Source organism: Marmota flaviventris, chromosome 3, assembly GCF_047511675.1.
Source record: "Marmota flaviventris isolate mMarFla1 chromosome 3, mMarFla1.hap1, whole genome shotgun sequence".
Lineage (NCBI taxonomy): Eukaryota > Metazoa > Chordata > Mammalia > Rodentia > Sciuridae > Marmota > Marmota flaviventris.
In genome coordinates, this window is record NC_092500.1 from 8,172,797 (window position 1) to 8,200,054 (window position 27,258).

Consider the following 27,258-nt stretch of genomic DNA (forward strand, 5'->3'; position numbering starts at 1 on the left):
GTAGAAGTTCATCTTGGGGGCCCTTGGCCAGATTATATAGCCAAACCCAAGAAGGAGAGTATGTCATCTTTGGTCTTTGGTGTATAGACACAATAAGCTGTTTTCTGTCTACTGTAATGGCCTTTTCCCCTTGAGAGATATGTGACCTCTTTACATGCTATTTGGACCTTTTGTGGAGAAGGATATCCCTTTAAGGCCAAGAAAGTAGGAGAACTGTGTCATCTGTTGAGTGCCCTTTGGACAGGCTAGAAGAATTTGTAGAGCTTTGCAAGAAGTACAGAGAGTAGGATTGGATTGGAGCAAGAAGAAAGCCTGGAAATTGTAGAGATCCCTTAGAATGGAGAGATCCAGGGACCCAGAAAGGGGCCATCTGCTTTGGTTGTCTAAGGGATAAGTGGGCCAGGCCTGGGTATTATATTTGATCCAAGAGGCATTGTAGGGGAGAGTCGACGGCAGAGAGGACACATTACCCATGTAAGGAGGAGGGAAGAGGACGCAGAGAAGGAGGAAACTGATTTATTGGCAAAAGAGGCGTCCCTGCTAGAGCCAAAAAATCAGGAGTGCCTAAGTGGCAGGTTCGAGCTGCAGAGATTGGTCGTCACCAAATCCTGACAGTCGAAGCTCTCATCCTGGATGGAGCTGGAGCTGTGGGAGACCTTGGCCAAGGCTTTTCGGGACCCCTCCTGGAGAGGCTGGATACTCCCAGGGCTGGAAAGAGAGGAAGGAAAGGGTAAGTGTCTCTCTAGCGCCCGAGTCCTGTGGTGAGAGGACTAGGACTTTCAAATCTGCCCAAGGAAGGAGTCCCTGAGGGCCACCGTAGCCTTAAAGGCTGTGGTGGGGTGCTTTCCTCCCCGCAGGTGGGCAAAGAGATTTGCCGATGATAATCAATATATTGCAAGAAGGAGGATTCGGGGCACTGGGGGTGAAAAGATTGGAGGTCGGAGGTTTGTCCAAAGAGGTGTGGACTATCGAAATCCCTGAGGAAGGACAGTCCAGGTTAAAGGCAAAAAGATATCCTTTAAATCTATGACCGAGAAGTGGGTGGCAGTGTGGGGTATCTGAGACAGCAGGGTGTATGGGTTGGGAACCAAAGGATGTATGGGCCTAATGGAGGTGTTGATGAGTCGTAGGTCCTGAACTAAACGATAGGACCAGTTGGGCTTTTCTACCGCTAGTATGGTAGTATTGTAAGGGGAATGAGCAGGACAGAGGTACCCCTTGCTAAGAAGGTCCTGAATAATAGGTTGTAGGCCCAGAAGAGCAGGACAGGGGTATTGAGCCTGATTGGGGAAGGTGTTAGGATCTTTGAGATGAATGTTAACTGGTGGGCAGGAAACGGTGGAGGGGGTGTGGGTATCCCATACAATTGGGTCAACCAGGTTAGTATGGTATTTCATGTCAGCCTCACAAGTGGAGCAGAATGGCCAGTCTTCTGCCAAAAGGGCCAGAAAAAACAAACAGGCCAATTCTGGGGCCTGATGCCAGGAACCCGGATGTTGATTGTTGCATTGAATTTAGAGAGAATATCTCGGTCGAGCAAAGAAACAGGACATTGGGGCATAACTAGGAACATCTGAGAGAATGGGAAGTTGTCTATGGAACAGAGTAATAGGGGAGTCTTTCTTGGATAGATGGTCTTTCCTCCTACCCCGACAATAGGAGAGGTGGACGGCACTGTTTGCCCCCAGAAATCTGTCAGGACTGAGAAGGTAGCCCCGGTGTCAAGGAGAAAGTCAACCTTGCACCTATCCACCTGAATCTGCACCCTGGGTTCCTGTCTATTGATCATTATGGCTGGGGACAAGGACCCAAGGCACCGTCAAGTGATTGCCATGCTCAGAAGGTCAGAGGGTTCCCTGGCCATAGGCCTCCTACGGGATTTAGAACAGTCAGAGCCTCAATGACCTTGTTGTTGACATTTAGGGCATGGGGTACATGGAGTGCATGGTGCAGGGCATGCCCTGGCCCAATGTCCCTCCTTGCTATGCTTGAAGCAGGCGCCCGGGGGAGGCGGGGGGTTCGGTGATGGGCGGCGACCCAAGGAAGGACCCTGCAGCACCTGGGTGAGCATACAAACCTTAAAGGCTACTGCCAAGATCTTAGTTTGGGGGATGGCAGGGCCTTGTTTGAGCTTTTTTAGTTTGGCCCAGATGTCGGGGTAGCTCTGCAAGAGGAAATATGACATAAGGACATGACGGCCATCTGGGGTTTTGAGATCTAGGTTACTGCTGAAGGGCTTTTGTAAGCTGATCCAGAAATTCCGATGGGGTCTCTTGTAATTTTTGGAAATCGACAGCCTTACATGCTGCTGTTTTGAGCCCAGCAATAATACATGCGGAGAATTGGTCCCTACTCTGTATGCCAGCTTGTGTATTATAATCCCAGTCGGGAGTTTGATCTGGGGCAGCAAGTGGCCCCAGAGGGTGATTAGGATTAACTCGGTGAGTTTCATCCGCATGGGCTCTGGCAAGTTCCCAGACTCTGGTACGATTCTCAAGAAGGAGAGTATTAGCCAATAACATATATATATATCATGGTGAGTGAGGCTATAAGCCTGGAGGACCCATTGAAACTCTCTAATGTAAGTGGTTGGATCTGTGGTGAATGAGCCCAACCTTCGCTCGAGTTGCATGGGGTCATTCATAGAGAATAGGACATGTACCAGGATAATGCCCTCAGGTCCAGCAACCTCTCTTAAAGGGGCCATGGTTTGTGGGACTAGGGAGCGGGACCTAGTTTGGGAGGAACTAAAGGTGTCGGCCGAGTCAGGGGGAGCACCTGAGGGGCTGGACGGAGCCGACGGGGGAGGTCGGTAGGGAGGGGGTTCATCTGCCGGATAGGTCGGGGTGAGAACGAAGAAGAGAAAAAGCCTCAACATAGGGGAACTCCTTCCACTTTTTCGAGCGCTCGCAGAAGTTAAACAGATCTCTGAGAATTTCGGGATCTAGGGATCCTCCTGGGGGCCATTGACTTTGATTGTCTAATTGATAGTAAGGCCAATCTTGTGTGCAGAATTTAATAAGGGGAGTCTGCAAGGAAGGAAGAGGAGGCCCCCATAGGTCAGGAGAGGGACAAGGGTGGTTAGAGGGCGGGGAGAGGGGAGTGCCTGTTTTTCTACCCCTCAGGACCTCCTGCTCATGAACTGGGTTACAAAGGGTCCACCGTGACCGTGAAAGTTGTGGTGGGATGTGTTCTCTCCTCTAGATTGGGCATCAGAAGTTTGCCGGATGATCACAGTCAAAGCCCCTGCATATAGCCCATCTGAAGTTGGATGCCCAATAGGGGAACTCACCTACTGAAGAGCCGGTGTTGTGTGAGTAGTAGCAGCGCTCGAAAGAGTGGACAAGAACGGCAAGCCTTGAGAGAGGGGGCCCTCTAGCAGCGAGGCATTCCCCCTCCCGAGTTTTGGCACCAGTGAAAGAACAATCAAGGATTGCCATCGGAGAAAATGCCCGTTTATTGAGGAAGAGCTCTGCATATTTATAGAGCTGGGGGTGGTCTGAGAGTTGGCAGGGGGTGCTTTTTGATTGGTGGGTAAGGATCAGGTGAGCCAGCATGGCTAGTCTGATTGGTGGGTAAGGATCAGGTGAGTCAGCAGGGCTAATCTGATTGGTGGGTAAGGATCATGTGAGCCAGCAGGGCTCACCATTGTAAGGCTCTTCTTGGGGGATGGGGAAGTTAGTCTTTGGAGCCAGGGCGACTCCCAACACAAATAATAGAGTTTGGGTAGAGCAGATCACCCTTTGTAAAGGGGGTTGGCCTTGTCCAATCAGTTGAAGACAGACTCAACTGAGAAAAAAGACTGAAATTCCTAGAAGAGGAGGAATTCTGCCTCAACATGGAAACATCAACTATGTCACACTTTCTGGTCTTCAGTTCATTGGTTATCCCTGTGAATTTCAGACTTACTAGTCCCCATAATTGCATGATTACATGAGCCAATTCCTTAAAATAAAGCTTGATCTCTCTCTGTCTCTCTCTCTCTGCACTCTGTAAATGTATCATGCACTGCCTAACATCATTTTGGTTAATTATGGACCATATAAATGACAGTGGACAGTGGTCACATAAGATTGCAATGAAACAGAAAAATTCTTATCATTTAGTTTTTCTTTTCTTTTTTTCCTCCTCCTCCTCCTCCTCCTCCTCCTCCTCCTCCTCCTCCTCCTCCTCCTCCTCAGGCCAGGTACCTTTACTGAACCTGTTCTATGTTGGTCACAAACACTTACCACTGATACAATTGTGCGTGGTGTTCAGTATAGGAACATACTGTACAGGTTTTTAGCGGAGGAACAACAGGCTCTACCACACAGGAGTGTAACAGGCTGTACTATCTAGGTTTGTGTAAGTACAGTGTGATGTTCACACAATGATAAAATAACAAGGCATTTCTCAGAATATAAAATGAAGCATGATTGTGCGTGAGTGTGTGTGTGTTCTGTGGGGTCTGTTTCTCACTATTAGTACTACATGGGGATTTACAGATTAGTACTGTAAGAACCAGAACGCTGGAATTTGAGGACTCTAAGTCAAACCTGACAAATCATACATTCTTAGACTTTAGACCTTAACCAAAATGTTATCAAAATTACAGCTTCATTTTATCATTAAAGAAACTAAGAGAAGTCAAATTTCCAAGACCACCCATCAAACGTATACTTGTATAGGTGATGTTAGTACTAGATCATCTGACTAATACCAACTTTTTTTTAATGGATTTTATTTTTTTAAATACACGACAGCAGAATGTATTTCAATTCTTATTATATATACAGAGCACAATTTTTCATATCTTTGTGTAAAGTATGTTACTAATCCCAACTTTTTAAAAAAATTGTTTTCCAACTTTCTTTACATCAAAAGAATATCATTGTGAAACATATCCTGTCTCTACCCTTGGCTTGACTTTCTGATGACACAGGAATAAATATCCTACCAGAATCTGATTTGCACATAAAAGGATTTTTCTGATTCCAATGTGGAAAAAAAAAAAAAGAATGTGTGAAGAATGATAGAAACAGGCTCATAAAAAAAGAAAGAAAAGAAATAGGCTCAAAAAGTAAGAGACTATAAATTCAATTTGCTACCTGATATCACCTACTTAAGGAAATCCTCCAACTCTCATAGATGATGAATTCTAAGAGACCTGCCTTCCTACTCTTCTTACTAAATTGTGGAAAAGTCACGGGGCATTCTGGTCCTAGTGACCTCTTGTGCTAGTCAATTCTTGCCTATAGGGCAGATTGTGCCCCTATTCATGGTTGGTTGGTGGCAGCCTGTGTATTTTAAAGGACACCAAGAAAAAATCCTCCATTAGTCATTCTTTTTAGGTTTTTTCTTGTACATGGATTGAACCCAGGGATGTTTAACCACTGAGCTACATCCCCAGCCCTTTTATATTTTATTTAGAGACAGGGTCTCGCTGAATTGCTTAGGGCCTCACTGAATTGCTGAAGCTGGCTTTGAACTTGTGATCCTTCTGCCTCAGCCTCCCAAATTGCTGGGATTACAGGCATGTGCTACCACTCCCAGGCTCATCAGTCATTCTTGAAGTTCACCCACAGAAGGTAAATCTTCTGTCCTGAGTTCTATCCTATCCTGGACATTTATTAAGCACCTACTATTATAGGCCCCAGTACACCAGGTATTGGGAACAGAGGGAGGAACATCAAGAAGTTTATAGTCTAAAGAATGTAGGAAAACACACAAAAAATATACTAGGCTGGGTGTGGTAGTGAATGTCTCTAATCCCAGTGGCTCAGAGGCTGAGGCAGGAGGATCATGAGTTCAAAATCAGCCTCAACAATGGCGAAGCACTAAGCACCTCAGTGAGACCCTGTCTCTAAATAAAATATAAAATAGGGCTGGGGATATGGCTTAGTGGTCGAGTGTCTCTGAGTTCAATTCCCAGTACCAGAAAAAAGAAAAAAGAAAGAAAAGAAATAATAGTACATAGTGAGTTAAATTGTGGCATTACACATGGGCTGCATACCCAAGCCAGCCAGAGGGGAAGAGAGGAGGAGGAGACAGTGCTTGCTGGAAGAGAGAAAGCCTACACTGAATCTGGTTTGCTTTTGTTTTTGATTTTTGGTACTGAGGACTGTGCTCCATCTTAGGAGAGGTGGTAGGAGGCAAGAATGGTGCTGGCTGAGGACAGGGACACTTGGAACCACTAGTATCTCAGCATTGTCATGGTAATGTGCAGGACAGGAAGCAGCAAGAGATCAAAGCGGGAGCCAGCCTGTGCATGGAGAGCCGTCTGCAGGGAGCTTGGCTTTATCCTGGAGATGGTAGGGAACCACTTGGAGGTTTTAAGGAAGAGAATAAAGTGGTCGTTTTAGGGGCTAAAGGTGTAACTCAGTGAGAGAGTGCTTGCCTACCATGTTTAAGGCCCTGGGTTCAACCCCCAATACAGATCGCTAGCACTGCAAAAAATAAAAATTAAAAAAAGATTATTTTATGTAGCTCACTCTAATGGCTGAGGGAGGAGGGATTAGAGACTAGAAGCACAGAACATAGTGAGAAGGGGCCTTCAGGAGAAATGAGAGATGCATCTGAGACATATTCAGCAGGACTTAGTGATTAACCAGATGTGGGCTCTTCCCATCTACCACCCCGGTTTATTTCAAAGCAAATCTCAGACTTTGTATCATTTCATCTGCAAATACTTCAGGGTGCATATCTAAAAGACAAGAATTCTTCTTAGAAAAACAACCACAATACTATTTTCATGCTCATAAATAAACATTTCTTAATACAGCTAGTCAGTGTTTAAATTCCCATAATTATGGTCTTCTCATACATTTTTTTTTTTTTTTTGGTACCAGGATTGAACACAGGGGCACTTAAATACTGAACCACATCTCCAGCCCTTTTTCATATTTCATTTCGAGACAATTTCACTGAGTTGCTTAGTGCTTCAGTAAGTTGCTGAAGCTGGCTTTGAACTGAGATCCTCCTGCCTCAGGCTCCCAAACTGCTGGGATTACAGATGTGTGCCACTGCACCCAGCTATCTCATACATTAAAAAAAAAATTATTTGAATCAGAATCAGTAAGATCCATGTATTGTAATAGATTGACGTGTCTAATTCCCCCTGCCCTCTCCCCATTATTTAAGAAACTTGTTGTGGTCCAGGAGGCTGAGGCAGGAGGATCTTAAGTTCAAGGCCAGCCTGAGTAACCTAGCAAGACCCTGTCTCAAAATAAAATAAAAGGGGCTAGGATGTAGCTCAGTGGTAGTGTGCCCCTGCCTTCAATCCCAGTACTGGGAAAAAAGAAGGAACGGAAAAAACTGGCTCACAGTTTCCCATATTATGCATTTTGCTGATTTTGCCCAGTGATGGTGCTGAGCATTTTCCTTTGTCTCCTGAATTTCTGTATAAAATAGTATTAGTTGGACATAGAGGCCTGATCACATTCAGGTTTAATTTTTTTGACAATACTAGGTGTGCTATGTTCTCTCATGGCCTCTTTTTCTGTAATGTTAGCGGTCATTGATGATAATTGCCTAGAAAATGTGTTAATTTGTTAGTTTGGGGAAATTAGTTTGAAAAAAAAAAAATCTCTTTTTTATCTTTGAGACAGGGTCTTGCTGTGTTGCCCAAGTGGGTCTCCAACTCCTGGGTCCTTCAACTCAGACTCATGCACAAGTAGCTGGCTCCATAGGCATCCACCACCATGCTCTTTTAAAAGGAGATTGTAATAATTGCATTGTCTATTACTGCATTGGGAATAGCTTTCTCAAAGCCTTCCTTTTCTAAATTATATTTTTAATTGATAGATGGAAGAATATGTATTTATTGTGTACAACATGTTTCGAAATCTATATACACATCTTTTTTTTTTTTTAAGAGAGAGAATTTTTTTTTAGTATTTATTTTTTAGTTTTTGGCGGACATAACATCTTTGTTTGTATGTGGTGCTGAGGACTGAACCCGGGCCGCACGCATGCCAGGTGAGCGCACTACCACTTGAGCCACATCCCCAGCCCCTATATACACATTTTGGAATGACTAAATCAAACTAATTGACATATGCATTGCATTATTTCTCAGTCATCATTTTTGTGGTGAGAACAGGGAACATCCATTCTCAATATATTTCAAGAATACAATATATGGGGGTTTTGTTTTATTTTATTTATTTATTTATTTATTTGTTAGTTTGTTTATTTATTTTTGGTACTAGGAATTGAACCCAGGGCCACTTAGCCACTGAACCATATCTCCAACACTTTTTAAAATTTTATTTAGAGACAGGGTCTCGCTAAGTTGCTTAGGGTCTCACTAAGTTGCTGAGGCTGCTTTTGAATTTGTAATCCTCCTGCCTCAGCCTCAGGAGCTGCTGGGATTACAGGTATGTGCCACTGCACCTGGCACAATATATGGATATTAAAGATGGTCTGCATGTTATAAGCACTTTCCTTTTCTTGTGTATGTGTGTGTGACACCAGGAGTGGAGCCCAAGGCCTCGGGCATGCTAAGCCTGCTCTCCGCCACTGGCCCTTCCTATCCTGGGAACAGAAGGCAACATGAGGCCTATCCTGGCCAGGGTCAGAGTTAGCGACAAAGGAGTAGAAAAGGCAAGAAGAGGGCAAAGAATTCATAGTTGACCTGCGCCAACCCTTAGGAGGCACTTATTTCTCCTGGGGTACTGGTGTCCATGCAGCCCAAGCAGGACTTTGCTGGATTTACCACACCTCAGGAGTGTTGTCTCCGCAAGACAGAACCAAGCATGAGAGCGAGCTGCCCTCTGGCAGCTCGGTACCCCTGGGGACCAGCCTGGCGGCTGAAGGACCCTGCACCCTGATGGCACTTCACTATTTGCTCTGTAGGGAAAGGACAGCCAAGATAAAGTGATGGTGCTGAACATTTTCCTTTGTCTCCTGGACCTTCTAAGGGAGGAGAGGTGCCCAATCTGGTGGGTCACTAGAGGGGTGCGTTCTGCCAAGAGGCAGGGACATTCACCTACCTTGTATTCAGCAGGCACATATGTATGAACCCAGCCTAATTCTATCTTAAGATTGGGAGCCATCTCCTCACATGAAAGTCATGAAAAGTGCATTTCTGTTTTACTATAAATTACTGAGATTTCTAAACTTGTTTGAAATTCCTACCTGGGCTCAGACCTCACCCATACCTGGCTCTCCTTGACCAGATAAGGACCCTCTCTAAAACCCTAGTGGTACCTCATAAATCCTGACTCTCCATGCCAGATAACAACCCTCTCTGAAACCTCAGCGGCGCCTCATAAATTCTGATGTTGGGATCTGAATTTACTCCCTACCTTGAAATATCAAGCCACGTGGATCATCAGCCTGCTAACTGCCCTTGATTACGTTTGCCAGTACCCTGTTAGCTGTAAGTTCCCAGACACCCCCCTTTGTAACTTTTTGTGCTATAAAAACCTTTTCTTCCCTGAGAGCTGGGCTGTTCTCTAGCAGTCGCTGGCCGGCTCTCTTTGTTATATAAGCTTGCTTTAATTTGGTTTAAAATTGGAGTTGGTGGTCTTTTCTCTGCGTCGTGGTTCAACATGTACGGTACACTGTCTCAGGTACTAGGAGTTGAAAGGTAGTGGGCTCAACACGCGATGAGGAGGAGCAGGGGTGAGTGGGCTGTTACTTCTTTTTTATTTATTTAATATTTATTGTTAGCTGTAGTTGGACACAATACCTTTATTTCATTTATTTATGATATGTGGTGCTGAGGCTCAACCCGGGTCCCGCCCGTGCGAGGCGAGCGCTCTGCCGATGAGCCACAACCCCAGCCCCTGTTACTTCTTTATTGGTGGAGAGTTCGAGACACTTCAGGGATTGGAGGTGCGCCATTCAAAGTTCGCGCCATTCACAGGGATTGGAAGTGATGGTTCACGCCATTCAGTGCCTCATGGACCTGAGCTCCCGGAAGAGAAGCGCTCCAGGTGCCATCTTTACCAACAGAGTGGACGACCGCTTGAGGAGAAGTTCTTAGGGAGAAGTTGTGGTTCTCACCAAGGTTCAGTCGGGCGGTAGAGTTTGGAGCTGTGAGGATCACGCAGAGGCTCAGGAAACGATGACAAGTGATGGGATGTCAGGTCCTCAGCAGGCTCTCCAGCTCGTTCTGCTGGCTGAATCCCTGCTCATCAGCTCTATTATTTATACAGAATTTGGGGGCTTTTGACCTCCCTTTCAATCCTTATAGCTACCAACAGATTTCTCCATGACATCATTTACCCTGGGGTCAGAAACATCTGGTCTGGTGGTCTCCACCCTGACCTCTTACCAGGCGAGGACAGCCTGCCAGGGGCTTCACTCTGTTTATCAGGGTGAGGGGAAGTGACTTGTCTGAGGCCTCACTGGAAGGCTCCGTGGGTGTGCCTGGTGAGAGTGCAGGTTAAACTGGAGTTTTTTAAAATGGAGTTGCTTAGGCTCAGGCCTCAGGCCATCCTCACAGGTAGGCACTACCTTTACCTTTAACATTCTAGTGGGGGAAGGGGAGGCACAACTCTGAGGACACTGAATTCCAAGTTCACAAAGGCCTCCAGGTAACTGGACGTGGCAAGTAGGATTGCAGGCAGGAGACTCCAGCTGCCACACCCCCACCACACACACACACACACACACAAACACACACACACACACACACACTTCTTTTTTTAGTTAGTACTAGGGATTGAACCCAGAGGCACTGGACTGCTGAGCCACATCCCCAGACCATTTATTTGTTTGCTTTGTTGGAGGTACCAGGGATTGAATTTAGGGGCACTCAACCACTGAGCCACATCCCAAGCCCTATTTTGTATCTTATTTAGAAACAGGGTCTCACTGAGCTGCTAAGCACTTTGCTGTTGCTGAGGCTGGTTTTGAACTCACAATTCTCCTCTCTCAGCCTCCTGAGCCACTAGGATAACAGGCATGCACCACTGCACCCAGCAGCCGTTTTCTTATTTTTAAGTAATTGTGACTTCTGTAATGCAGGATAACAGAATAAGACAGATCTCTGGTTGGTTCAAACACTCTCTCTCTTTTTTTAAATTTTTTTTTTTAGTTGTTGATGGACCTTTGTTTTATTCATTTATTTATATGTGGTGCTGAGAATTGAACCCAGTGCCTCGCACATGTGAGGCAAGTACTCTACCACTGAGGTCAACCCCAGCCCTTCAAGCACTCTTAATTGAGTCTGTGAAATGTGGTTTGCTATGCTCTGGAAGATGGGCAATGTTCTAGACCGGGCTTGGCCCAGAGAGAGAACTTACACGGGAATTTTATAAGCCCAAATATTACAATAACTGTTCGTCTCTTCCCAATAGTGACCCCATTCCACTACCCTAGAGATGCAGATAGCAACACTCACCCTCCTCATCAGCCCTCCTGCAAAGGAAAATATTGGCATTCTGCTTTATGTGACAGTTTCTCATGAGTTTTGTTTGGGCACATTTGATTAGTGTGAATCAGGTGGCTCATCCCTGAGAGCCTGACCCAGTTTTGTATGCACTAGAAAAGGTGTTTGTTCATTCATTCATTTATCTGATGGACGTGAATTCAGCACCTACACCAGGACTAGAGCCTGAGCAGTGCTCAGAATACAGAGAGAAAGAGGACACGGTTCCTGTCCTGAGGACTCGCAGCAGAGGGGAACTCTATATTAATGGATGAAAGGGAAAACATCTAAAGCACCTTCCATAATATTAGATTTGGTGATTTTGTAAAAATCACAACTTCTTGGAGTGGGGAAATGCCACCCTCCCATCGCTTCTCTCACCCACTGGAAGCGACTTGCTTGTGTCAGGGCACTTGACCGGAGAGCTAGGTCCAGGGGTCCCAAAGAGAATTAATCTTCTCATGGACACAAAGAGGAAAGCAGAAATTTGTGTATTGATTATCACTTGACAATCAAGTTTGCTGGAACAACAGGAAAACCTCATAGTGGGTGGAATGATAGCCGTCAATAGCTACCTTAGTCTGTTTTGTATTTCTATTACAAAATACCCAATGCTGGGTAATTGATAAAGAAAAGGGATTTATTTAGCTCACTGGTGAGGAGATTCAAGAGCATCGTGGTGCCAGCATCTGCTGGCTTTGGTGACAGTCTGATGGTGGGTGGCACTGTGGTGGGAGTGTATGCAGAGGCCATTACATGGCAGCACAGAAAGCAGGAGGCTGGGAGGGGCCCCCTTGGGAACTGATCCTCGAGGAGACCAGTATTCATCCCTTCCAGTGGGGGTGCCCCACGTCCCAGTGAATTTCCTTTAGGCCCCAATTCTTAAAACCTTTACCACCTGGTCACTGCCACACTGGGGACCAACCCTGGGGGACACATTTAGACCATATCTGAACCATTGTCACGCTGAGTAGAGTAGTGTAAGAGGAGTGGTATTTGGTTCTTGTGCGGTGGTCAGCTTTCCCCTCAAAGACTCTCACTCATTCTTTGAAAATCTATCCAGTTATTTCCCTGAACATGGTTTCCTTCATTACAACTGACCTACGCTGATCCATCATGGCAGAGCTACAAGGAAAGTGCCAGAGGCTTGCCTCAGACAGACAGGAGGACAGGGAGCTGCACCAGACCCCAGCCTGGGCCCTGGAGCTGTTTCCTGCCAGGAGAAAGACTTTGCAGTCAAGCAGACCTGAGTTTCAACCCCAGTTCTGCTTCTTTTATCAGGGTGTGGCCTTGACCAGTTAGTCCACTGTGGTTGTTTCCCAATAGGGCCTCGATTTTAAGTGCTCCCAATTTTAGGCCAGCATTCAGGTGGGGGTGACACCATCTCTGCCTCCAGGCATGATCCTGATTGCCTTAGGCCAGCCAGCCCCGCCACATGATTAGTCTACAGCTCATCCAGGTCAACAGGAGCCAAGAACTGTGCTGGGAAGGAAAAGCTAGAACATGGAGTCACCGAGCCCTAGGATCTGCTGCCAGGCCATTCAGACCACCAGGGCGGAGCCTGCCTGAGGCTGGAGCCAGAGCTGAGGAAGTCCTAGTCACTTTCCTGAGCCTTGATCAAGCCTGTGACCTTACTTTGTCTTTTAAGCCAATTTAAGAGGAGTTTTCTGTGTCTTAAAATGACATTAAGTCCTTAGTGATTATCATCAATTGAGTGTCAGTTTCCGAAAAACGTATGTCTACATTTTGCCCCCTGGAACCTGTGTATGTGGTTGCTTTTAAAATACATTTTTAGTTGTAGATGCACAAAAGGCTTTTATCTTATTTATTTATTTATTTTTTGTGGTGCTGCGATTTGAACCCGTGCCTCACACATGCTAGGCAAGAGCTCTACATGGTTGATTTCTTTTTTTTTTTTGGAAGGAGGATCTTTTCAGATGTAATTAAATTACAGATCTTGAAATGACATCACCCTAGATCACCTAGGTGGCCTCCAAATCCAAAGAAGTGTCCTTATAAAAGATAGGCAGAGCGGGCCGTACACACATGGAGACAGAGGCTACAGTGATATGGCCATAAACTATGACCTACCTGCTGCCAGAAGCTGGAGGAGGCAGGAAGTGTTAGACCAGGACGCAAGAAAAGACCGCTAACTCTAATTAAAATCAAATTAAAGCAAGCTTATTATTTCGACCGGCCGGGCTGCCTCTCCCTCCCAAAACGGCTGGAACAAGACAGCACCCCACCTTTCCTACAGCCCAGCTTTATAGCCTAGAAAGTTACACAAAAGGGGGGGTTACAGAAACAGAACTCTGACAAGCATCACACTAATGGTAGTTTACATTTTTTTTTTTTTTGCTGGCCCCAACATCAGAATTTATGAGGACCATTAGAGCCTCAGAGAGGGTCGTTGTCTGGCCAGGGAAGGCCAATATTTATGAGGTGTCACTAAGTTTCAGAGAGGGCTGCTATCTGGTCAGAGAGCCAGGCATGGGTGAGTTCAAGGCACGGGCAGGCATTCCAAGCAGGTTCAGAATTTGCAGTAATTTATAGTAAAGCTGAAATTATCTTTTCATGGTTTTATGGCGAGATGCCCAATTTTAAGAAAAGATCAGGTTGGGTCTATCAGAAGCATGCTCTCCTAGAGTCTTCAGAGGCCACACAGCACTGCTGACACCTGGATTTCAGGCTTCTGGCCTCTGAGACTGGGAGGATTAGACATTTTTGTTGTTTTAAACCACCAAGGTCATGGTCATTTGTTTCAGCAACCCTAGGAAAGTAATAGACTCATCAATGTGCCCGTGGAAACCAGTATACTGCCTGTCTTTTTCCAGGCCATTCCCTGTCCTTTAAAGGGCTGAAGAATCTCGGTCACTTCCTAACTGTGTGCTATAGTTTGGATCTAGAATATTCCCCCAAAGCCTATGTGTTAAATACTTGGTCCACAGGGTGGTGCTTTGGGGAGTTGGCGGAAATTTTAAGCACGGGATCCTAATGTGAGGCCCTCAGGTCACTGGGGGTGTGCCCTCTAGGGGCAATGCGAGACCCTCATCTCTTCCTCCTCTTCCTTCACTCCCCAGCAGCTCCATCAGAGACAACTTAGGGTGAGGTGCTGCCTTCCCCCAGGCCCAAAAGCAACAAGGACAACTGAACCTGGACTGAAGCTTCCAAGCTTGTGAGCCATGATAAACCTTTTCTCTGGGTACGTTATCTAGTGTTTGGTGATAATGGTAAGCTAACTAACACACTGTGTGGCCATAAACAAACTATTTAACCTCTCTGGGCCTCAGTTCCTCATCTGTAAAATTTCAAAATAAGTATTAAATGACTGGATACACATAAGTGCTTAGCACAGTGAGCAGTACATATAAGTGTGAGTTATGTGTCCTCGTGGTCTCCAGTGATTTGCTTTCCTAGTCACGATGTTACTTCTTCATGGTGATGAGAAGTTTTGTTCCTGCATAGATTTTTTTTTTTTTATCATTATTACTTGTGACTCATTCATCTCATTATGCTTTTAGGCCATTAAAATGGGGAGAATGTCACTCAGAAGAGTATGAGCAAACCAAAGCCCAGTGGGATCTCATTGCTAGCCAAGGTTAACAATCAGAAAACTCAAAAGTCAGCCATTAGCAGAACAGAGAATCTAGTGCCCATGTTTTCTGACTATTTTCTCTAGACTGCTTTGAAATCCTTATTTCAAAGGGTATACGTAATTTAATTGATTTTCAAAATAATTAACTTGCTTTTTTACAGGCACTTACTTGTCAGGCTGGTTTGTGGAATGGATCAGCTGGGAGAAGGAAGGAAGGATGACTAGGCTTAAGAAACCCTCTAGTGTCTTATTTTCAAAATTTCAAAGAGCATTTGTTTTGAAGATAGTCATTGTCTCCCTCCTTGGAAGGCTTTCTTTGTTTTGTTTTGGGCACAAGGATTTGAACCCCCAGGGTGCTCTACCACCCCCAGCCCTTTTTATTTTATATTTTGAGACTGGGTCTCACTAAATTGCTCAGGGCCTCACTAAATTGCTGAGGCTGGCCTTGAACTTCCTATCCTCCCATCTCAGTCTTCTGAATTGCTGGGATTATAGGTGTGCACCACCACACCCAATTTGAAGGAGTTTAAGAGTAGGGCTTAAGAAGGCTCAGGAGGCTAAAGCAGGAGGATCACAAATTCAAAGCCAGCCTCAGCAAAAAGAGGTGCTAAGCACTTGGTGAAACCCTCTCTAAATAAAATACAAAATAAGCTGGGGATTTGGCTCAGTAGCCGAGTACCCCTAAATTCAATCCCTGGTACCAAAAAAAAAAAAAAAAAGTAGGTTTTAGCTTTAAAAATCACTATAGCTCAGGCCAGGCATGGTCACATACACCTGTAATCCCAGTGACTCCCAGCAACACTGGAGGCTGAGGAAGGAGGATTGCAAATTCAAGGCCAATATCAGCAATTTAGTAAGACTCTGTCTCAAAATAAAAAGGACTGTGGATGTGGCTCAGTGGTAAAGCGCCCCTGGTGGGGGATGTGACTCAGTGGTAAAGCGCCCCTATGTTCAATCCCCAGTACCAAAAACAAAACCAACAAACAAACACAACAAAAATCCCTTAGCTCAGGGCAACACATCAGCTTTTTCACTTATGATTGTTCCCCATCCAGACATTGGCAATTTCAGAAAGTGTTTAATTGGCCACTAGACCCAAGCCTGCAGGGATCTCCTTCCACGTTGCATTAATAATAAATGTTCCTGACACTCTGCTCTGTTTACAGGCCTGCTCATCTCAGCATTGGGCCATCTTCTTTACCTGGCCCTGTGACAGTCTCTCCTTCACATAGTGGGAGTGCAGGGAAGGGGTCTGCTTCCCAAGCCAGTGCCTTTATCACATTTGCAAAGTCAAGGGTCTCTCAAGGTCCTCCTGCTTGGCTATAAACCTTGACTTAACGATAAGATAATAGATTTCCTGAAAGAGGGAGACCTACCTATGGCCCTCACTCAAGAGCTTCATGGGAAATTATTTTCTTTCTTTCTTTTTGGTACTGGGGATGAACCCGGGTCCTTGTGCGCATAGGCAAGAGTGCTATCTCTGAGCTGTGTCCCCAACCCTGTGATCCTCCTGCCTCAGCCTCCCCATTAGCTGGGATTGCAGGTGTCTGCCACTGGCAACCTTAAAAGTTAAAGTCTAGTAGGAGGTTCTCCAATCAATGGGGGCATGCTATTGAGGGGACTGTGGATAATTCATTTTTTTGTGGGCAATTCTTGGAGTGTGAATAAAAAAGACTGTAACCTGTGCATACAAAAAAAAAATGGTAATACTGTGTCAATGTCATATTTAAAAATGAAGACCTAATTTGTTGTATTGTGATATTACGACATCTGGAGGCCTTTACATAGTAATACCAGGTATATTACTCATTCTGAAAAGACACTTTTATGATTCTCTGACCTTGGGATATTCTGGCTTCTCCCTTTGGCTTCCATTGTTAAATTTTTCAAGATGCAACAGTAAAGAGCTTTGAGATGACACCGTCTATTCTCTATTGCTAATAACACAATGCCACAGGCTGGGCACATTATAAAAGAAAAAGGTTTATCTTGGCTCACAGTTCTGGTCCAAGGCCAAGGGTTTTCTGCACCTGGTGATGGTCTTCAAGCTGTAGAATCCCAAAGTGGCACAGGGCATCACTTGGCAAGAGACAGGGAGTGCTCATGTGGTTGTATCTCTCTTCTTACAAAGCCACCAGCATTTAATAAGGGGGCCCATCCTGATGACCTAATTTAACCTTCATTGTTTCCTGAAGGCCCCACCTTTAAACACCTTGGCCTCAGTTTCCACCTCCCCATACCTCACGGTGGGCTTAAAGTCCATTGTGAGTTTTGGACTATAGCAGATGCCTGTCCCACCCTCCCCCAGAGTCTCAGGGCCAGAGGCCAGCTAGGCCTTCTTCAGGACTGAGCAGGTTCAAAGGATGGCCTGGTTCAAAGACGGGAGGGGGAAAAGGTGAGAAAGATAAAGAAGGAGGAAGAAGAGGGTAGGGAGAAGGAAAGTGACCAGACGAGGCAGGGCTAGGGAGGAAGAGCAAAGGAATCTCAGTACTGTTACAGGAAAAGAATGAACGTGGGAATATAAAATACCATTTTCCTAAGATAATATAATTCTAAAAGATAAAGATGACTATAGTGTAGGGATAAAAACTTTGGTTTAAACTGTTCTCATTGTTCTTGTGTTTTCCTTGGGCTGAGGGTGACATTGTAGAGCGAGAGCTAGTCTCCATGTCTCGGGAGGTGATCTGTTACTCTCTTCCTCTTTGTGGCCTGTGGCCTGTGGACTCCGTTCTGGGTTGATGGAAGGCAGAGGGTTTCAGTGAGGATTGTGTGTAACTGTACACAGAAGAAATTCAACCTATGGTGACTTTAGCAAAAGAGAGTTATTTTTTCATATACACCCAAGGTGGAAGTAGTCCATGGCTGGCATTAGAGCTTCCTGTCTTTTGGTTGACCATCCTTAGCATGAGCTTCTATCCACGTGGTCATAAGATGGCTGTCAGACTTCCAAGCATTGCATACAAGTACCAGATAGGGTGATTAAGGACAAAGGTAAAAAAAAAAAACATGTCAGCTGAGTTTACCATTCTATCAAAACCTTCTCATCTCAGTTCAGAACTGAGTCACCTGGCCATCCCAAGGTGTAAGGAAGCTACTGCCCCAGACAAAATTGGTTTTTAAGGAAAAAGAGAAGAATAGAGTGTGAACAGGCAACCAGTGTTACCCAGGGATCCTAAAACTTGTCCCCATGGACCTTCAGAGCGATACAGGGAGTATCCATGGAAACATGTGCACAAATGTGTTTATGTGCATTTTTTAGTAAATTCCCAGCCTTTAATGTCTTTCAGATGTTGCCTGTCCTCATTTCTTCATTTTCCTTCTGAGAGTCTTAGTAGCTAAATGAGACCTCATCTTTTAAAGTTGCTCTCTTTAATATTTTCCATCTCATTGTCTCTCTATGATGTAGTAGCCTCAGATCTATTTCCAGTTCATTAATTTTTCCTCCAGATAATCTAATCTAATCCCCTACTTAACGTGTGTGTGAAAATATATATATATATATATATATATATATATATATATATATATATATATATATTTGTTAAAGTTCTGTCTGTAATCCCAGCAACTAAGGAGGCTGAGGCAGAAGGATACTTGTAAGTCCAAGGCCAGCTGTAGCAACTTAGTGAAGCCCTGTCTCAAAATCGAAATAAAAAGTGAAAAGGCTGGAGATGTAGCTCACTAGTAAAGCACCCCTGGGTTTAAATCCCAGCACCACCAACCAAACAACCAAACAAACCTGCATGTATTTGAAACTTTTAAAAATACTTCTCAATAACTCATAGGCCAAAGAAGAAATCATAATGGATTTTTAAATTTTATTTAGAATTTAGTGATAATGAACATGCCTCCTTGTACCAAAACTTTCAAGATGACATAAAAGTTATACTCTAAAGGAAACTTATGCCCTTGAATGCTGATAGGAGAGAAGAAAGACTTAAAAGTTAATGAAACCCAGCCTAATTAATCAAGAAAGGGGTCATGGAGAGACTGAATCACAGGCCTCCACAGAGGCAGGGCCCTCCAGAAAGGCCTTGGCCCCCGGGCTGGGAGCTCCTTTGATGAGACACTAGGCTGGGCTGCACTGCCTCCCTGAGGCCAGTTGTCCTTACCCAAGAGGCCCATAGCTTCTTTCCCCACCTGCCTCTACCAGGAGCCTCCAGCGTGGATTCTTTTCCCTGGAGCCCTGGCCCATGGCAAGCCACACCCGCTCCTCATTCTCCTCTCTCCCCTTTTCTCTCTTTCTCCAGCTTCCCTATGGCCACCACCTGGCAGCCCTCTGGGCGGGTTTCTCATTCCCTCTAGGTAGGACAGGTGTGGGGTTTGCACACCTCCCCAGCACCTTCCCTTCACAATTCCGTGTCACTCTGACCTTTCCCCTCCTCTCCAACACCGCTGCCTCTCTCCCACTTCAGACCTTATTGTTTTATCTTGCTCGTCGTGTTTTATATCACTGCAAGAGCCTCCTCCCGGCTTCTCGGCCTTCAGTTCTTTTCAGTGCCTCCTTTCTATTCTCTACTCAGCTGGCCATACCCTGAGTGATCTTTCTAGAACTACAGGTCACATGGTCTCCATTCCCTGTGATTTGCATCCCCCAGACAGTTAGATGCTCTCTCCCTCCTGCTCCTCCAGCACCCAGAGCCAGCGCTGGTCACATCTGTCACATCCCTGGCATCTCGATCGCCTTGCAGAGAGGACTACTTATGTGTTGCTGCTCGTGGTGGCCAGAGGGGTAGGAGCAATCTCAGGCCTCACCTAGACCTACAGAACCTTCATCGGCATTTAACAAGATCCCACCTTGATGATTTTTTGGCATCTTAAAAACTGGAGGCACTTATGCCCCGATGTGGAGCTTCAGCAAGGTGAAGGGGCAAGAGATTGCCAAGTTCTTGTTGGTCTTTTCATGGCCTGTGTTTGGTGAGCTGGGGGTGCCGGTGGGCGGAGACAGCCTATTGTGATGACCTTCACACATACTGGAGTGAGAAAAAAAAAATCAATGCAGTCTTTGAGACTCAGATCCAGAAGAGAACTGATTATTCTGGAAAGAGCTGACAATTTCAGGTTGATGCTGTGCTGCCGTGAATAAGGCAGACAGATGCCAGAATATGTCAGCAAAAGGACCTGTCACTGCATCAATTAAGCGGAATGCTGAACACTCTCCCCTTTGTTGGAGCCAGCATGGAGGGAGAGCTCAGCAGCAGGAGGGTGAGAGGGAGGGAGACCGCTCTGTCCTGACAACAGGAAATTGCCCCGTAAGATTGATTTGCACACAGTGCAAAGTCATTATGAGACCAGAGAGGACTGAGTGTTGAGTCTCTGATACATTCTCGACTCACCCAGGTTGCCCCCCACGCCCCTGCCCACCTCCATTCAGCCCTCCTGATGCCAGGAGAGTAGTCACAGGCAGTTGCATTTAAATAATGGACCCTGAAGCCTAACTGTCTGAAACCTCTGGTAATCTTTTATTGATACAAAATAGCTCCCTAGGGGAGCTGTGAGCTCTCCTATAGAGCAGACCCTGCCCACACAGCTTGGTACTGACTGCCCAGGACAGCAGCTGTAATGATAGCCTTTGAGTACCCAGAATACTGCAGAGGGGAGCACCTTCCTGTGCTGAGCACCTGCTTCCCCAAGCCAGGCAGCGCAATGGAACCCATGCCCATGGCCCCATCTGTTCCTCTCTCTAGCCACATTGTCCCGGCATCCTTATTCCTGCCACAGAAGAAACTGAAAAAGAAGAAACAGATTGCATGACTCCGGGCATCCTGAAGCTGGCAAATGGGCAGAGAGGAGGTGATGTGCTGAATTCTGTTCCCCTACAAAGATACACTGAAGTCCTAACCCCCAGTCCCTTAAACTGTACCCTTATTTGCTGGGCAGAGTGCCTATAATCTCAGCTACTGAGGAGGCTGAGGCAGGAGGATTGCAAGTCCAAGGCCAACATGGATTACTTAGAGAGAACTTGTCTCAAAATAAACTAAAATGGGATGGGGATGTAGCTCCATGGAAGAGCCCTTGCTTAGCATCAGGAGGCTCTGGGTTCAGTGTTCAGTCCTGGCACTGCAAAGAAAAAAAAAATAAAACACACTTATTTGGAAGTAAGGTCATTGCTGGTGTAATTAGTTAAGATGAGGTCATACTGGAGAATATTGGACCCTTAATCAAACACGACTGGAGTTCCTATAAGAAGAGAAGAGGCACACAAGAATAGATGGCCATGTGACAATGGAGGCAGAAGCTGGAGTGATATGTCTCCTAGCCAAAGAATGCCAGGCTCGCTGGCAAACCCCAGAAGCTAAGAGTCAAGGAAGGGTCTCCCTATGTGATTCACAGGGAGCATGGCCCTGACAGCACCTGGATTTTGGACTTCCATCTTCCAGAATTGCATGGCAATAAAGTCTTGTTTTAAGCCACACGGACTGTGGTACTGTCATGACAGCCTGGAAAACGGATGCAGGTGGGGGTTGGGCTTTGGCCCACTGAGCCCCATAACAGGGTTTTCTCATCGACATTGCCCTGCAGACACAAGCTCAACAGAGCCATTTGGGCTGCATGGATGGGTCACACCCACACTCCCACGCCCACCCCGGATCCAGCAGCATGGCCTTCTGCTCCTATGTATCTCTTCTCATTAGGACCCTGGTCATATTCCCGTCCAAGTGCACATTAAGATTTCTTAGGTCTGAGTGAAGACTGAGATTCTGCATCCCTGAGACACAGGACCCTCAGGCAGGGATTTTTTGAGGGAAGGCTCTCAGGAGGAACCTGCAAGGAGAAGGTGTTAGAGTCAGACGGGTTTTAAGAGTCCAAGATTAGTCTGGCCCCATGAGGAGCTCTGGAGCAAAAAGTATCCCACAGAAGTGGTTGCCCCCAGGGACTGGGCTATTATCCTCCTTCATTAGCCCAGTAATTGACCTTGAGGGGAGGCTATAGCCTCCCAGGCCTCTCCTCAGTCATGAGCAAGCCTTCGGGGAAGACACAGGTTTAAAAGACAGGTGTGAGGAGGGAATAGGTGTGAGCTGTTCACAGCTGGTTAAGCAGGTCTAACAGGGTCCCTGCAGCATTTGCTCACTGTGGGAATGATGGAAAAAAAAAAACAAAAAGAATCCTGGCTCTATGCATCAACGATGATCATGTCACTTAATCACTAAGCAGAGGTCAGGCTGTTCCCTGTCTTCCAAACGTGTTTACCTGGTGATAGTAGAAGGGGAGGCAAGAAAGAAGGAACTACCTAGATGATGATCAGAGTCTCTTCTATATTTGTCCATTTTCTGTTGCTGTCACAAAACACCTGAGACTCGGTAACTTATAAGGAAAAGAGGCTTATTTGGCTTGTGGTTTGGGAGGCTGAAAGTCTAAGATTGGGCAGCCCCTCACAAGGGGCACATGGAAAATGGCATCACCATTGTGGGAGGCAAACAAAAGAGGTCACATAATGAGATAGGAAGCCAAAGAGGGATTCAGGGACCAGACTTATTCTTTTATAACAATCCACTCTCTTGGAAACTAAGCAGGGTCCCATAAAATCTGCCTTAATCTCCCCCTTTTTGTGTGTGTGTGGGGGGTACTGGGAATTGAACTCAGGGGCACTCAACCACTGAGCCACATCCCCAGCCTTATTTTGTATTTTATTTAGAGACAGGCTTTTGCTAAGGCTGGATTTGAACACTCGATCCTCCTGCCTTAGCCTCCCAAGCCACTGGGATTACAAGCGTGCACCACCAGGCCTGGCCTCCCTAATCTCTTTTGAGAACACCCCGCCCTCAGTGACCTACTCATCTCCCACTGGGCTCCATCTCATCAGGGTTCTACCACCTTGACAACATCACTACACTTGGGACCAAATTTCTAACACCTGGGACTGGGGTTGGGGCTCAGTGGTAGAGCGCTTGCCTCGCACATGTGAGGCACTTGGTTCAATCCTCAGCACCACATAAAATAAATAAATAAATAAAGATATTACACCAACTACAACTAAAATAAATACGTAGATAAATAAATAAAGCAAAGCCTTCTGTGGTTCCACCATCAATGATAAAATCAGAGGCTGAAGGCTTTCCTTCACCAGAAGCCACATGATGTGTGCGTTAATCAGCGTCAGGTTGTTGTAACGAATATCTGAGCTCATCAACTTATAGAGAAATGGCTCATTGAGGCTTACAGTTTTGGAGGCTTCAGTCCTTGAACAGTTGGCTGCATTGCTCTCAGGCCTGTGGTGAGGCAGCACACCACCAGCACTTGGCAGAGAAAAGACATTAAAAAAAAAAGAGGAATGGGCTGGGGTCCCCGTATGGCGTTCTAGGGCACACCCCAAAGACCTAACTTTCTCCCGCTAGGCCACACCTCCTAAGTTCCTCAGCCTCCCAACAGCATCACTCTGGGGAAGAAGCCCTCAAGACACGGGCCGTTGGGGGGACATTCCAGGTCCACACAACCCATGGGAGTGCCCTGGAGGATGAACAAGGTGGGGTTCTGCCCCCAGCCAGGACGTTCCCTTGGGGAAACTGGCTCTGGGGACTACAGAGTCAGGTGGGTCACTCTGGAGTCCCCCTGGTCCCCACTTATCCATTTTATCCCCTGCCTCCGAGATCGGGGGAGCCGGCCAGGTTCTGCTGCCTCTTGCTGCTCACCAGTCCAGGGGCTCCTCGCCTGCGGGCCTCCCGCCCTCTCCCGTCCAGGCCTCTGCCTCCCCCGGCAGCGCGGGCTGGCAGGGCGCCTCTCCTGGCTCCCCAGGCTCCTTCTTCGGTGTCAGCCGCGCACTGCGGACGGTAGGCTGGCGCTGCCCTCCCCGGGGGAGCTCAGGTGGAAGGCCATCAGAGTGTCAGGCTGGAAAACCAAGCTGCCCTTGGAGGAGTTGTAGAATTCCGGCAGCGAGGAGCAGAGAAGGCAGGGCGGCCGCGGGGCCAGGTGCGGGCGTTCCGGAGGCCCTGGAACCCGTCGAGGGCTGACTCACGGTGGGTAGTGAGCCAGGGCAGTGGGAGGGGTGTGTGAGAACAGAGAATCAGCAAAATTGTGTTTATACCTTAAACAGATACTCAGGAGCCCTCTGCTTCCCATCTGCACATCCGTCCAGGCCTGAATGAGCCCACTCCCTGGGTGACATAGGGTGTGTGTGTGTGTGCACGTGTGTGTGTGTACACGTCTGTGTGTGCACGTGGGGGCTGTGTGTGATAGTGTGGAGAGCTGTGTCGTGTTGGATGGGGTAATGCAGTACGTGTGTGTCTGTGTATGAGGTTCACATAGTGGGAGTGGATGTGCAGTGGGGGCAGGGTGGCATGTAATTGTGGAGTGTGTGTAACACGTGTGATGTGTGTGTGGGGTGTATGGTGTGTGTATGTGTTTGTAGTATGGGATGCACATGGCATGTGCCTGTATGTGTGTAGGGTGTGTGTATGTGTGTGTGTGGGTGTGTGTGTGTGTAAGGCATGTGAACGGTGTGTGTGAAGAACATTCCACAGTACTCTAGTTGGCATAAGATATTCACCTTCTGCCTGCACTCTGGGTGCTTAGCTCAGCTCCACCTCCTCCTTCCATTCAGTCTCTCTGCATGTATTTATTGGATCTCTCTGCCCCAGAGCAAAGATGTCTTTAGGCAAAACTTTATTACTTTTTTTTTCCTTTGATAGTTCTGGGGATGAGACCAGGACCAGCATGCTAGGCAAGCACTCAACCACAGGCAAGCGTCCACCCACTGAGCCACATCCCAGCCCCAAAGAGAGTTGATAGGAGTCATGGGGGAACCTGATATCAGCATAGAATTTGAGGCACGTCTCCCAGACCCCAAAGTCGTGGTAGGGATGAAGGCCAGAGATAAATGAGGAATGTTTGAAAAATTGTGTTAAAACATATATCACATAAAATCTGCCACTTAACCATTTTCATATGTAGCACTGAGGTACATGCATAGTGCTGTGCTACCATCACCAACATCCATCTCCAGAACTTTCTTCATCTTTCCAAACTGAAGCTCCTCACGTCTTAAATAATAATGTCCCATTGTCTCCTATCCCCAGCCATTTCTGTCTCTGTAAATTTGACTACTCTAAATGTCCTATATAATTACAATCATATAGTATTTGTCCTTTCATGACTGGCTTCTTTCACTTAGCGTAATGTCCTCTAGGTTCATTGACGGTGTATGTGTCAGAATTTCTGTCTCTTCAAAAGATGAATAATACTTTATTTTATGTAAAACACTCTGTTGATCAGCTTTCCAAAATCTGAACAAAACTATAACAAAATGCCTGAGATAAATAACTTATGAAGAGAAAAGTTTTGCTTTGGTGCATGGTTTTTGGAGATTCCACACCATGATTGACTAGCCCCATTATTCTGGGCCTGTGGTGAGGCAGTAGTACATCATGGCAGGAGCATGTGGCAGAGCAAAACCACTCAGGAGCCAGGGAGCAAAAGAGAAAAGTAAAACAAACAGATCCCACAGTCTCCTTCAAGGGCACACACCCAACGACCTAAGTGTCTTCTAAAGGTTCCACAGCCTCCCCATAGCACCACCCTGGGGACCAAGTCTTTAGCACACGGAGCTGTGAGGGACATTCAAGATCCCAAATAGAGCACACATTGTGTTAATTCATATCCATAGCTGGACACTCAGGTTGCACCCCCCTCTTGACTATAGTGAATAATGCAGCTATGAACATGCATGTGCAAATATCTGTTCAAGTCCCTGCTTTCAGAAGTGGAATTGCTGGATTGGATGGTAATTCTGTTTCTAGTTTTTGAGAAACTACCATGGTGTTTCCCACAGCAGCTGTGTCATCTCACATTCCCGCCAGCGATGCACAAGATTTCCAATTTCTCCACAGCCTCCCAGCCTCCCCAACACTTGTTCTTTTCTTTTTTATAATAGCAATTCTAGTGGGTGTGAAGTTGTATCCCATTGTGGTTTTGATTTTTTCTTTTATTGCAGTTGTGCGGAGGATTGAACCCAGGCTTCCCTGCATGCTAGGCAAACGCTCTTCCATTAAGCTACTTCCCCAATCCTATTTATTTATTTATTGACAGGTTCTTACTAAGTTGCCCAGGCTGGACTCAAACTGTGATCCACACATTGCAGTGTGTGCCACTGCACCTGGCTTAGGACTTTGATTTGATTAGTGAAATCACTATGAAATGTCTTCTCATAGGTTAGTTGGCCATGTGTACGTCTTCTCTGGAGAAATATCAACTTAGGTCTTTTGCCCATTTTTAAAAATTGGATTGGTTTAGTTGTTGTTATTGAGTTTTAAGTGTTCTTTATATAGCCTGGCTATGAATCCCTTACTGGATATATGATTTGCAAACATTTCTCCCATTCCACAGGTTGCCTTTTCACTCTGTTGATATCCTCGGAATCTAAGAAACCATTAAGAAATCCAATTCATGAAGCTTTCCCCTTTGTCTGTTCTAAGAGTTTCATAGTTTTAGCTCTTCTGTTTGGCCTTCATCCTTTTTGCTTGTGGATATTCTGTTTTCCCAGCACCACTTGTTGAAAAGTCTTCCTTTTTACCACTAGAGAATCTTATGTCCTTGTCAAAAACCACTTGACCACATATGCAAGGGTTTATTTCTGGGCTTTTGATTCTATTCTATTGGTCTATATGTCTGTCTTCATACCAGTGACACACTGTTTAGATTATCGTAGCTTTGTGGCAAGTTTTGGAATCAGGAAATATGAGACCTCCAACTTTGTTCTTTTTTTGATTTTTTTTTTCAGCTATTCAGGGTCTTTTGAGATTCCATAAGAATTTTAGGATTTTTTTTCAATACCTCCAAAAAAAAAAAAAAAAGCCATTGGGATCTTGATAGGGATTCCATTCGAATTTGTGGATTGCTTTGGGTAGTACTGACACCTGTGTTAGTCAGCTTGCCATTATTGTGACAAAATATCTAAGAAAAATGAACTCATAAGGAAGAAAGGTTTATTTTGGATCATGGTTTCAGAGATTTCAGTCCATATTCTTTGTCTCCACTGCTTCTGGGCCTCTGGGAGCGTGCGAAAAGCTGTTTACTTCACGGTGGCTGGGATGCAAGAGAGAGGAAGGGCCAGAGTGCCAATATCCCCTTCCAGGGCACTCTCAATGACTTAATTTCTTTCCACTAGACTCCATCTTTTTTCTTTCTTTTATGTTCACAAATACTAACATGTTAAAGACCTTTATTGTGACTCCTGGTTTTCCTACTTTCTAACATGCTTGGAAATTCTTTCATATCTTGGAAATTGCTTCTCATTCTTATTAATAGCTGTATAGTACTCCATTGGACATTTGTACCATACTGTGTGTGGTGGACATCTAGGCTGTGCCCA

At 45.8% G+C, this 27,258-nt stretch overlaps 1 long non-coding RNA gene across 4 annotated transcripts in view; it reads left to right on the top strand.

Annotated features, from left to right (window-relative positions):
* Window positions 1-263: 263 nt before the first annotated feature.
* LOC139705158 (uncharacterized) overlaps window positions 264-27,258 on the top strand; it is a 49,210-nt gene continuing 22,215 nt past the window's right edge. Inside the window, exons 1-4 of one of the 4 annotated variants that reach the window (XR_011707011.1) lie at window positions 264-730; window positions 3,205-3,313; window positions 14,440-14,561; window positions 20,642-21,192. This is a non-coding gene — a long non-coding RNA (uncharacterized lncRNA). Of the gene's footprint in view, window positions 731-3,204; window positions 3,314-14,439; window positions 14,562-20,641; window positions 21,193-27,258 lie in introns of those variants that run through there. The other 3 variants (XR_011707008.1, XR_011707010.1, XR_011707009.1) reach the window with 3 other exon arrangements.